Source organism: Benincasa hispida, chromosome 7, assembly GCF_009727055.1.
Source record: "Benincasa hispida cultivar B227 chromosome 7, ASM972705v1, whole genome shotgun sequence".
Taxonomy (NCBI): Eukaryota; Viridiplantae; Streptophyta; class Magnoliopsida; order Cucurbitales; family Cucurbitaceae; genus Benincasa; species Benincasa hispida.
Genome location: NC_052355.1, coordinates 12,721,587 through 12,734,358, shown reverse-complemented (window position 1 = coordinate 12,734,358; position 12,772 = coordinate 12,721,587). Strand labels below are relative to the sequence as shown.

The 12,772-nt window shown below is 33.9% G+C and overlaps 1 non-coding gene across 1 annotated transcript; it reads left to right on the top strand.

Moving 5' to 3' along the window:
- The first annotated feature begins 10,597 nt into the window (after positions 1–10,597).
- TRNAS-GCU lies at positions 10,598–10,679 on the top strand. The gene has a single exon. It is a non-coding gene; the product is annotated as a tRNA-Ser (tRNA).
- The last annotated feature ends 2,093 nt before the right edge of the window (positions 10,680–12,772 follow it).

The following is a 12,772-nucleotide window of genomic DNA, read 5'->3' as shown; positions in this document are numbered from 1 at the left end:
ACCGCATGTCCAAGTGTCTTTTCCTCACACCATCGACGCATTCTTACATCAGTGTAAGCCAAGGTGTCATCTTCTCCTTTCACCAACGCATACCCTTACCTTTGTATGTCTTCTTTTGCTACCACCTCTTTTACTTAAGGCTTAAGAATTCTTCCTAACAAGCCACATGTCCGAATGACATCCTCCATGAGTTCATCCTTCATATGCGTCCACAAACTTTTCCAACGCATCAACACAACTTCTTCCAATGCATTGTCCATTCCAACGCATCAACACAACTTCTTCCACGTCATTGGTCCCTTCCCACACATCCCACACAACATTCTATACTTAGCCAAATTTCCAAATTTTCCCTCCTTCCAACGCATCCCACACAACATTCTATACTTAGCCAAATTTTCAGGGATTAAGCTTAACTCATAGCCACTCAAGAAAAATCTATTCAACACTTAGAAATTTCCTTTTCTTCAACATAGGATTTAACTTTTACTTAGTTAATTTCTTTAATCACCTGCTTAAGTAAGGAATAATGGAAATCTGGGTTTCACATATATACTTCAGTTTTTTTAGGGTGGTTGAATTCTTGATATAGATGGGATACAAATAATGAATTTTTTTTTTATGAATAAATTGGTTCTTTTATATTTGTTATCTCTGGATAGCCTTAATCATTTGAGCTAAGTTTTTGTGATCTAAATTTTTTATTGATTGACAGAAAATTTGAAAAAAGAATTTATGAGATGACGTATGTTTGGATGTTTGGTGTGCATGTACGAATTGTTCGCTCTGTTTTGCATTTCTTTTCGATGAAAGGTCAATGATGCACTCACCAAGTTTTATGCCTTTAGGAAGGGAAATTCTTTCGCAATTTTGAGCTCATTTTAAAAAGCTTTTCATGAAAACCCCATGCATAATGTACCTGGCCAAGTTGAAATTTTTTTTAATCTTTAAGAATCTTAGAATCAAGTTAAGGGAAATTCTTTCATTATCACTTTGAAAGGCCCATTTTTGGTTTAGGTGTAACCCTTAGTGCTTTGGAGAAAAGTTAGGCACTGAGAGGGAAAAAAAAAGTGGCCTAGTGTGTAGGCTATTAAGAAAAAAAATGAGAGAGATAAAAAAAGGGAGAGTTGATAAATGATGTAGAAAGTAAAAAAAAAAACTGAGAAAATTTTTATAAAAATGAGGCAATTTTCAGCTTGCCTATAAAAAAATATATGTTGTGTGTGCATGGATAGAGGAGAAAGAGTTACCTCCGCCGTGTTTAGTGAGGGCCCTACGAGAAAATAGTTGGTTCCCGACGGTTGAGTGTGAAAGCTAGCCCTCTAGGTAAAATCGATGCCTTTTAAGTTTTTTGTGTGTCAATTTTAGGCACTCTTGATTAGGTTTTGCTCTCTGTTTTGCAAGAATTGTATGTTTTAAACCGATAACTGAGCCAGAGTAGAGAGAAAATGAAATGGGAGTTGCATAAAACTATTTTAGGCTTTCATCGATTTTTAAAAAAATTCCAACGCCTTGGTATTCAGTCTTACATGATCTTGATTGCAAAAGAATCTTTTACAATGAGTCTCAACTGAGTGTTTGAATTGATTTGTTATGTAATTAATTGCATAGCTTGAAAGACTATTAAGACTTGAGTTCGGGACCATTAAATAGAGTGAAAAATACTGTGTTGATTGTATGATTTTATGTTTTGACCTTGCTCGGTATGATCAAGAGCTAAGTTGGGGGCGTTTGTTAGCTCTAAAAAAGAGTTAATATTATGTCCTTAAATCTGTCATACTGAATAATTCTTATGCTTAAAATGTCTAATTTGTAGGTGAATTGATCCCGAGGGGCAAATGATTCATCCAGGTGAAAAACAAGCCAAAAAGAAGGAAAAATGGGAGTTGGATGCACCATGTTGAAGGAAGACAAAAAATCACCAAACTGCCCTTGAGGGCAGCATTGCAATGCTACTCAATAGCGTTGCAATGCTATGAACTTTGGTGAAAAATCTCGCTCCGTGTGTGTGCAAGTGAGCGTCGCTATGGTACGATTAGCCTATAAAGGTCCTTCACATTTCTGCTTAGGGCAGAACACATTGGAGCCGCAACTGGGTCGTTTTTCTGAAGTTCTTACACCAAAAATCATCATTCGTTCTTCATTATTTTCATTCTTTTTCATTGTTACTTTCAATTCTTGAATAATTGTAGCTGATCCGAAGAACATGCAAGGCTAGGTAACCCCTTTTTCTTGGATTTAGTAGTTGTGTTAAGTTTCATTTAAAAAGGATGTTTAATTGATAATTCTGATATCTATGAACTCTTGAGTCTGATTCGATTTATTTTTAATAGAATTTAATAAATTTATCAGACAAATAAATTTTTATTGGGTTCTTGATTGCAATTTCTACATGGCGGCTTTGCATAATTGTAGATTAAGTTGCATGAATAAGGGATGCTTGTGTCAGCTAAGACTTTTTTTTAACTCACACCTACTTGCCATTCAATGCCAAAATCGTAATATATCCAATTTTAGCAACCAACACATTCCTCTCATGAAATTTCACCTAACAAACTTAAATTAATGTGAATTAAGTGCTTGAAACATGTTCTGATACCAGATGAAGGAGTTAGGAACATGCAAGCAGAAGTGATTTGGATGTAAAGAACTCTAATTACATTAATTTTAAGGATTAAACATGCTTGTTTAGAACTGCAAAATAGAGTTTGTGAGGCAAAGCTTGATGTAGCTCAAAATTGAAGCAATCGTCTGGTTGTATTTTTATCATGAACACTTCGTGGACCATCGTTAGATCTTCCTCGCTATTTTGCAGCCTTAAAATGGAATGTGGGATCCAAATTTGTAATGAATTTGATGGAAAAATAGAGTTTGAGAGAGTTGGAGCTATAAATTTAGGAGAGGGAAAAATAGCTTCCCAAGAGAGCTCTAATCTAGCAATTCTTCTTCTATTTAAAGAAGAGATCATGCATCACAAATTTACCTAAAAGTGATAACAAATTCAGGCATAATTAACTGGGATTTGAGGTGTTTTAAGGAGGAGAAAAATGGGAAAAATCCACTGACTCCATTTTTCTTTGAATTTCCAAAATTTTAAAAAAATTAAATGAAAATTAATTTTAAACTAATTTTAAATAAAAATAATTCTAATAATTAANCTAATAATTAATTCTAAATAAAATTAATTTTGAATAATTAATTAATAATATTAATATAATATCATATATAAAATTAATAATAATATCCCGATCATGAATCCCTATTCACGTATCAAATTTAAATCATATTTAAATATTTTCAAATCTCCATGTTTAATTGACCATCAAATGATAAAACATTAAGTATATTGAATATAATTAACGCTTACTCCCTAAGCTGAATTTGAACAATTCAAATTCTCTCAACACACTATTCCAGGGTTTAGTCCGATATGAGCCAGTAGGGGGACCTAATGGACCTACAGATCATGAACTTCAACAATCTGAGATTCACTAGCTAAACTTTTTAACCTAACTAACAAACATTCGTTAACTATCGAGACACTCCACTATAGACCAGTAGCTTCACTATCCTCACTGTAGTTATATTTCTATCCACTCAATATAATCATGATTAGTAAGTCGATCCTTCATAGGTTGTTAATAATTACAGTTGGATCTGTTGGGATTTGTGTCCTAGTTCTCCCGAAGTCTCATTGTTTGTAATGGTACACATTGTTTTATGAATAAAATAACTGTTATTTCATTCTGGCATTTACTCATATCCAATAAACAAAGCTCCATGGTTATTTTACTTAAGCATGTATATGTGATATACAAGTGGATCATGCCTTAAGTGATAACCTAAATAGGTCTGTAGTATAAAGATTAAGGTGGGATACTTGATCCTGATGACACTACAAATACGACCCACTTTGTAGAGGTGTTCAAGTATTGTAAACTACTACAGATGGTAGATCCTGACCATTCATGTGGAGATGTGCGAGCGGGGGTGTCCTATACAAAGAGTTTGTATAAGACCAGACCACGAGATGACTAGACTCTGTATATAACGCCGTTGATACTAGAGACTTACATCTCACCTAAATGGCCATAGGTGACATGACCTCAATACTGAGTGTTTTAGGAACTCCTGCATTTGAGGGCAGTCTTTTGATTAGTATGGGTGAGAGTGGCCAGATTTCCAACTCAACATGCCTACCTTTTTGGGGACTTGTAAGATTTGGGAGCTGGGAACTCAATACAGAGGATGAAATTCACTCCTTCCCCGAAGTAGGGGTAAGTAGAGAGATTGCTCCCTTAAGGCTGATTTCGAGGCTTCAACATAGTGGCCACAAATTCTCTTTGGAAGATAGGACTCAATCATAGTAGGACTATAACTTATGTTCATTAGAGGAATCAGTGGTATTTAAAAAGTTAGATATAACTATAGGGGCATAATGGTTATTGGCCGAGCTGTACTTGCGAGCGATCTATGAAGGGTTGTTGCACTGTTGATTGGTAAAGATGAACACATAATATATCTGTGGTAAGGAGGGTTCAGCTGTTGGTCTTTAGTGGAGTGCCTAGCAGTTAACAGATGGTGGATCCTGTGACTAAAGAGTTTAGTTAGTTATTCACGTACTGTTGGAGCTTCGAGCTACAGGTCCATAAGATCCACTTGGTAGCTCAATGGATTCAGTTAAGGATTAGTTCTTGGTGTTGATTTGAAATGTTAAAATTGACAAAAGATAATTCGATTATATATGATATGATCGGTATGATGTATGAGATATATCTAGTTGAGGATTAATATAAAAGAGATTTACATTAACTACCATGGAATAGAAAAAGAGCTATGGTTTATATGTTTCATGAGATGAAATATTAAAACTATAGATTATAAATATAGTATGGTAAGTTGGTTATCATTTATATTTATAATAATATTAATTACTGGATAATTAACTCTTTTACTATAATAACCAATTGAGTGGGAGGTTATTGGTGGTTTCATGGTAAAAGGAAAAATGTTTTCCTAATTTTAGTAATGTTGAAAATTGTTGATTTGAGATTTCCTCTCTCGGAAATATTCTCACGATAGTTGTTAAGTAAATTGGATTTACTAAGCGACAACTTGGAGTTAGCTAAATGATCGTGGTGTGTTTGTAAGTGACAGACACTCAGCTAAGCAATGAGCTAAACGATCACATAGCTTTTGCTAGATGGTCACTTAGCTTTTCCTAAATGATTGGGCATCGACCTATATAGGTTCTTTCCATCTCCCACTTGCTCAATCGTTTACACAATTGTGTTTCCTCTTGCTTTCTGCCTCAAATCAAGTCTACATAGAGCCCACCCTCTAGATTCTCACACCGAGAATACCAAGGTAGCCTTCTTGGTGGTGTCATACTCAACTCGACACTGTTGAGGTTCTGTGGAGGCCGTTCGTGTTGTTGGGGTGTTCGTGACCGAGGCGATCTCTGAGTTCGAGTGCGCGGTGATCGTGCAGTGTAGCAGTCGTGTTGGACGAGCGTTTAGATGTTCCTGTGATCGAGCGTTCGTGATCAAGGAGCATTGTGGTTAGTTGACAAAGGTGTGTTACTCTTCTCCTTGATCATTTGTAGAACATGTTGTAATTTCTGTATTTAAATGCATAACCATATGTTTGTGTTTGAGATTGTAATTGTAAAGTTTACATATGATTGTAATTTGGAATGATCTTTCCACTGATCATAGAAATCCTCGTGTTCGATTTCTTTCATGGTCAAAATTATCGTTTTACCCCTGTAATTACATCTTATTTCTTAAGTCCCACTGATTCTCTAATGAACAATTGGTCTGTGGTCCAACTACCATGACGAGCTAATGAGAGGGTGAGGCTCTTTGTTCAAGAATTCATGCTATAGCCCAGGGGTTCTAAGTTTATTGGATTTAGGGTTCTTAAACGCAATTCACATTTTCAATAACATCTTTACTGAATAAACCTCAGTAACAACTTTATTGCAAAATAGAATATGTTTATTGTTTACAAACCACGAGTTTTAGGAAATAAAACTCAACAGGACTCAACCTAGCTCTGGTACCAATTGAAAGAGTAGGTGACTACCTATAGCAGAAAGATCGTGCCCCAGTTTTAAATTTACAAAACATGAATAATGCAGAGGACAAAAACTAGGATTAAATAGACCTAATTAAGCATGCTTTTCAACAATTAGAGTGGAAGAATGGATTAAGAGTACTTACCTTTGAAAACCTAGTTCTTCACGAACCCTTTCCCAATGTACTGCACGAACAATTCAAACTCTTCCTTGAACTCACGAACACATGATCGTAGCAACAAGAACGGACACTACCAGGAGATCATCCCCGTTATTCTCAAGGATGAGAATCGTTGAAAGGTGAGGGCTTTCATGATTAATTAAGCATGCTATTCAACAATTGGAGTGGAAGAAGGGATTAAGAATACTTACCTTTGACGACCTAGTTCTTCACGAATCCTCTCCCGGTGTACTGCACGAACAATTCAAAATCTACCTTGAACTCATAAACACACGATCATAGCAACAAGAATGGACACACCAAGAGTTCTTCCCTATTATTCTCAAGGATGAAAATCGCTGAGAGGTAAAGGTTTCCGTGATTAATTTTAGTGAGGGAGGAAGGAGTTTTTGTTTGAGAGAATTATAGAGAAAAAAATCACAGAGAGTTTTCTAAAATCAAGAGAATCTCAAGGAAGAAGATGATAAAAAAAAACGTTCTTTGTCACTTGTGTAACAAACTTCACGTATTTTTTTAAGGAGATTAAAGGGGACGAGAAGGGGAGTTAAAAATAACTCCCTTTCAATTATTTGAAATATAAATTTCAAATAATAACTAACTAAGGATTGTTTTAAATATAGAAAAATTAACCAAAATATTTACAAAATATAGCAAAATTTTAGAACTATTAATGATAGATGCTGATAGACGCCGATAGACACTGATTGAAGTCTATCAGTCTTTATCAACGTCTATCATTGATAATTCTAAAATTTTGCTATAAAGGTAAATATTTTCAACAGTTTTACCATTTGAAATAATTTCTCACTAGCTAATATATATAATTATATTAAACCAACTTTAATATAATTAAACGATACCTATAGTTTTTATATCACATATAATATAACCTATAATTTATTAATCTCTCAAATAACCTATAGAATTAATATGAATCATATTCACATTAATTCTAACTTATAGTATTTATATGAATCTCATTCATATAATTAATATTTGAATCATATTCAAATATTTATTTCTCTCAAACTAAATTTTATATTATAATGTATCACATACATTTCATTAATTATATCTTATATAATTACTTCCCTTTAATTAATTTGAATTATTTAAATTAATCCAAAATTAATTTGATTCTTATTAATCCCAATTGAGCTAATGAGTTGACATTATGGGCCTATAGAATGAAGTTCCAATGGTACTTGATTAATTAACTAAATTCGTGAATTAAATTAATAAACTTCGATTAACTGCCGATCACTACACTAATGACCAACCACTACAGTCTTCGTACTACAGATATATTTTCTGTGTCCATTGGATATAACCAATCAACAGTACGTTGGTCCTTCACCAATTGCTCGTAACTACAATTGGGTCAAAATTATCATTTTGTCCTTGTAGTTACATCTAATTCCTATCACCGACCTCTCGAATGAACATTAGTTATAGTCCATTATGATCGAACCCCTTTTAGGATAGGAGAGGATGTGGTGTCATATTGTTCAAGCCTCAAAATTAGTCATTAAGGGAGCTATTTCTCTACTTACCCTATCAGAAAAGAAGAAGTGAATTTCTTCTTGTGTAGTTGTGTCCTTAAACAGAAGAATCCTCAAAATAGTAGGCTTATTGAGTCGGTGAATCTGGTCACTCTTACCCATACAAATCAAAGGACCGCCTTCATAGGCAGGATTTCACAACTCATTTAGGATTCAGGTCAAATCACCTATGGTCATCCTGGTAAAATGTAAGTTTTTTCTAGCAACGGTGTTATATAGAGAGACTATTCATTTCGTGGTCCGATCTTATACAAACTCTTTATATAGAATACCCCTGCTCATATGCCTCGATGTGAATGATCAAGATTAGATCATTTATAGCACTTTACAATAATATGGGTCATATTTGTAGCTTCACTAGGATAAGGTATCCAATTTTATCTATCTACTATAGACCATTTAGGTTACCACTTAAACATGATCCACTTGTATATCTCCGTACACATGATTAAGTTACAGTTGATAACCTTGGATCTTAGTTTATTGGTTTTTGTAGGTTAAATGCAACTAAATGTCGAATAAAATACCTCTTATTTCATTAGATAAATAAATTATTCAAACAAATACAATGATAAACTATAAGACACAAGATTTAGGGCATCAACACCAAAAGTCTCCACATCCTTGCAAAAACTATCTTTATCATTTGGGTGCTTCGGTAAAAAAATGAGTTGTCGCGGCCTCTCATCATTTGTTTCTCTTTCTACTAGTTCCTTGGTTAGCCATGACCCAGTTCTCAAACTAAAATCGTCTTGGGAGAAAGTTACCTTCTTCCCTAGTATGTTGAATGATATAACGTCTGGGTCTGCATCTGTTACCTCCTTAATAAAAAATGGTGAAAAAGTTGTAAATTAAATACAAGATTTATGTCCAACAGTTGACCAAAGGTCAATTTCCTATACATTCTCATTAGCTCGAAAAATATGTCAAAGTAGAGACGACCATCTTATTAATCTATAACAAACATATACATTACAACAATAAGTAAATGATTGCCTGAAAAAACGAAAAAGATCACTTGAAAAAAAATTAAACGATCGAGTTACAAAAAACTAAATGAGGACCTAACAAAGAACTAAACGATTGCGTAACCAAAAATTAAACAATAGCATAACAAAAAACAAAATGATTGCCTTAAAAAAAACGATTGCATAACAAAAAACTAAATATTCGCGTAACAAAAGACTAACGATCGCCTAACAAAGAACTAAACAATCGCGTAACCAAAAACTAAACGATCACCCATCTTTATCTAAAGGATCGTCTAAGTTTCTCTAACCGATCATTTAGAAAATACTAAATTCTCCCCTAACTTTAATTCAACATCAATTATGAACGAAAACGCGATCATTTAACAAAAGTTGGGAGACCGTTTAACAAAAGTAGGCACGAATGTTCATATAAAAATGGGCGATCAATTTCAATAAATTGTGTGAACTCTAAACACTTGTTAAAGCTCGAATATCAACATGCATTCAAGGAGAAGAGTCACATACCTTTCAGATCACGTCAATGATGAAAAATGTGTAGAAATGACTGATGAGAAGTTGGCCAAGTGCTCGAATGAAGATCACAGATGACGAAAAGAGAACGGGAGAAACCTGAGACCAAAATCGCACAATGAGAGAGGTAAGTGAAAAGAATGTGAACAATCCCTTGGTAAAGTATTCGTATTGGCGTAGTCTGAAGATTTTTTAAAATTGGGGTTAAAATTAGTGTTTTGCATAGACAAACGGTCAGTCATAGATAAGTTTTTAGGAAGAGATCATTCATAGAAAAGTTTTTAGTTTTTGGGTCGTTTGGTGAAATTTTCCTACAATCTTGAAAATAAATATGATTATTATTATTTTTTTTATAATAAAACTACAAAAGAAACAAATTAGATCCATAAAAATCTATGTAGCCCAAAACATATCCTCCTTTCAAAATTTCAAACGCATACCACAAACACAACAAATGACTAAAAAATAAAAGGGAGGCTGGACAAATGTTTAATTTTCAAAATGTCTAAATATTGCTTCTATCACAAAAATGTCTCAACTTAAAATCTTTCAAACAATAAAATGAGGGATTGACTTCAGAAGCACGGTTTGAGAATTCTACTTGTGTTATTGCGATGATTCTAAATCCAAAAATCTTATTTCTCTATTAAAAAGTATGTCACGAATTTTTTTACCACATCCAACGTCTTTGGTATTCATTTGTAAATAAACTTAAACAAGAAATATATAGTTTTAGATACTATTTCTTTGATTAATTTCATTTCAAAGCAACCATTTACTAATTAAACTAAATGAAAAATAACAATCAAAATTTAAATTTTATCATAAAAACTATGTCATTAACATTTTAAGCTACATGTGTTGCACGTGTCATCTTCCCACTAGAATATTAAAAAGGGAGAAGGCTAGAACAAGAATTTTTTACTACTCTGTTAATTCTTGACTTTCTAAATTTACGAATGAGTTGTTTGCAAATATAGTAATATGAATCAAAATATTTATAACTATAGCAAAATGTCACTGCTATAAGTGTTAGACTCTGATAGACTACTATCATCTATCACTGATAACTACCGATAGACTTCGACATTTTGCTATATTTGAAAATATTTTCAGTAGTTTTATCATTTAAAACAATATTCCGTTACAAATTGTGCTATAAAAATTAAATTAATTACTTGCTATCAATTAAGATAAAATGTCTTTAAAGTTTATAATAAATTAGTTAAATTTAATTAAATCAAAAGAAATAATAGACTTAAGATGGAAAAATGTTGCTTTGGCCGAGTGGTTAAGGTGTGTGCCTGCTAAGTACATGGGGTTTTCCCGCGAGAGTTCAAATCTCTCAGGCAGCGATGTTTTTTTATTTAATATTATTGGTGTTCTTTTAGTAGATTAATTATATTTTATGTATTATGTTCATTATTTATTAAAAGATTACATTACATTTGAGGTAAACACTAGATTCAATTATCTAGCTTAAAACGTAAAGCCTTTCCTTTGTCTATGTTGATTATAATTTCTATCCAAACGAGTATAATTCAACTATATTTTTATTTGTATCCCTTCACATTTAAAAAAATTTGATCATAATTCCTCACTAATCGTTGTAAATTAATAAAAATTTTAAGGAGAAGTCTAAAGAGAATTCCCTCCTCTATAAAGGAGATTGTGGTTAGTGAGTGCCCAGTGGGTAGTGTGATGAGGTTGAGCCATACATTGGTTAAGGCTATGCAATGCTCAAAGTAAGGCCATGGCAAAGGAAGAGTAGGCGTTGGACAAGAAAGCCTGTGGCCAAAGGGGTAGCATGTGATGGTGAAGATTGTAGGCCTTGCGTTGATGACCAAGGGAAGGCAATCAACTTAATCACAAGTTAAGGTGGCCAACTGTCATGTTTAGATAAGTTAATCCGACTTAAGGGATGAGTTGGTAGCTTAATAGTTAAAGTAAAGCATGCAAACTCGAGTATAAAAAGAGAAACTGACTTCAGAAGCACGGTTTGAGAATTCTACTTGTCTTATTGAGATGATTCCAAATCCATCAGAGAGTTTGGTGAGTTAGTTGATGACGTAGGGCTTATGAAAGGAAACTCCAAAGGAATCGAGCTGGAAATTAAAAGATTTTCAAGAAGGTCGAGCAGTCGGGTGATTTAGGGCCAATGGTTAATATTTGGAGTTTTTAACTTAAGTATGTGGTGACATACAAGTGGATCATGTCTTAAGTGATAACCAAAATGGTCTGTAGTATATGGATATAGGAGGGAAACCTTATCCTGGTAATGCTACGGATGCGGCCTACTTTGTGGAATAGCTACAAGTGTTGTGACTTATCACAGATGGTTTGATCCTGATCATTCGTGTAGGGGACATGCAAGCGGGGGTGTCCTATACAAAGATTTTGTATAAGACCTGACCACGAAGTGTTAACATCTCGTTATATAACACCGTTCATGATAGAGACTTCACTTCATTAGGATGACCATAGGTAACGTGACCTCAATCCTGAGTGAGTTGATAACTTCTGCCATTGAGGACGGTCCTTTGATTTGCATAGTTGTGAGTGGCTAGATCGCCGACTCAAATCTACCACTTTGGGGATTCATCTGATTGCTAGGAACTCAGCTACACAAGATGGAATTCACTCCTTCCCCGAAGTAGGGGTAAGTAGATAGATAGCTCCCTTAAGGGGCTTGGTTCTAGGACTTGAACGATGTAGTGCCCACACACCTTCTCATGGCCCAAGAGGTGTTCACACATAGTTGGACTATGTTATATTGTTCATTAGATGGATCAGTGGTACTTAAGGAGTAGGATGTAACTATAGGGAAAAAAGGGTAAATTGGCCCAGTTATACTTACGAGCATCTGTGAATGTTATAATACTCATGATTGGTTATATTTGAATGGACACAGAAATATATGTGGTTAGAAGAGTTCAATTGTTGGTCTTCAGTGGAATCTTGGTAGTTAACAGATGGTGGATCTTGTAGCTAAAGAGTTTAGTCAACTATTCATGTACGTTCGAGCTTCGAGCCATAGGTCCATAAGGTCCTCTTGGTAGCGTGGATACAAGTTGAGAATCATTTTATGGTCAGTTTAAAATGTTCAAATTGACAAGAGGGAGTTTCATTCTATACGATATAATTGAACTGGTTAATTATATATGATATGATTGACTAAATGTATGAGATACATTATTTTGGAGGAAATTAGATATAAATATGAATTTATTTCAAAGTAGTGGAGAAAACACTATAGTTGATATATGATATCAAACTATAGGTTAACAATATAATATGATTAATATTCATTATTTTATTAATTGGGCAGTTATGAGATAATTGGCCGAAGTTTTCTCCGAATTCGTGTGATAGTGGGAGGTTCAATTCAGTTCTAGTAACTGAAAAATAAAATGAAAATAGTTTTCATTTTTACAACTATAGCAAAATA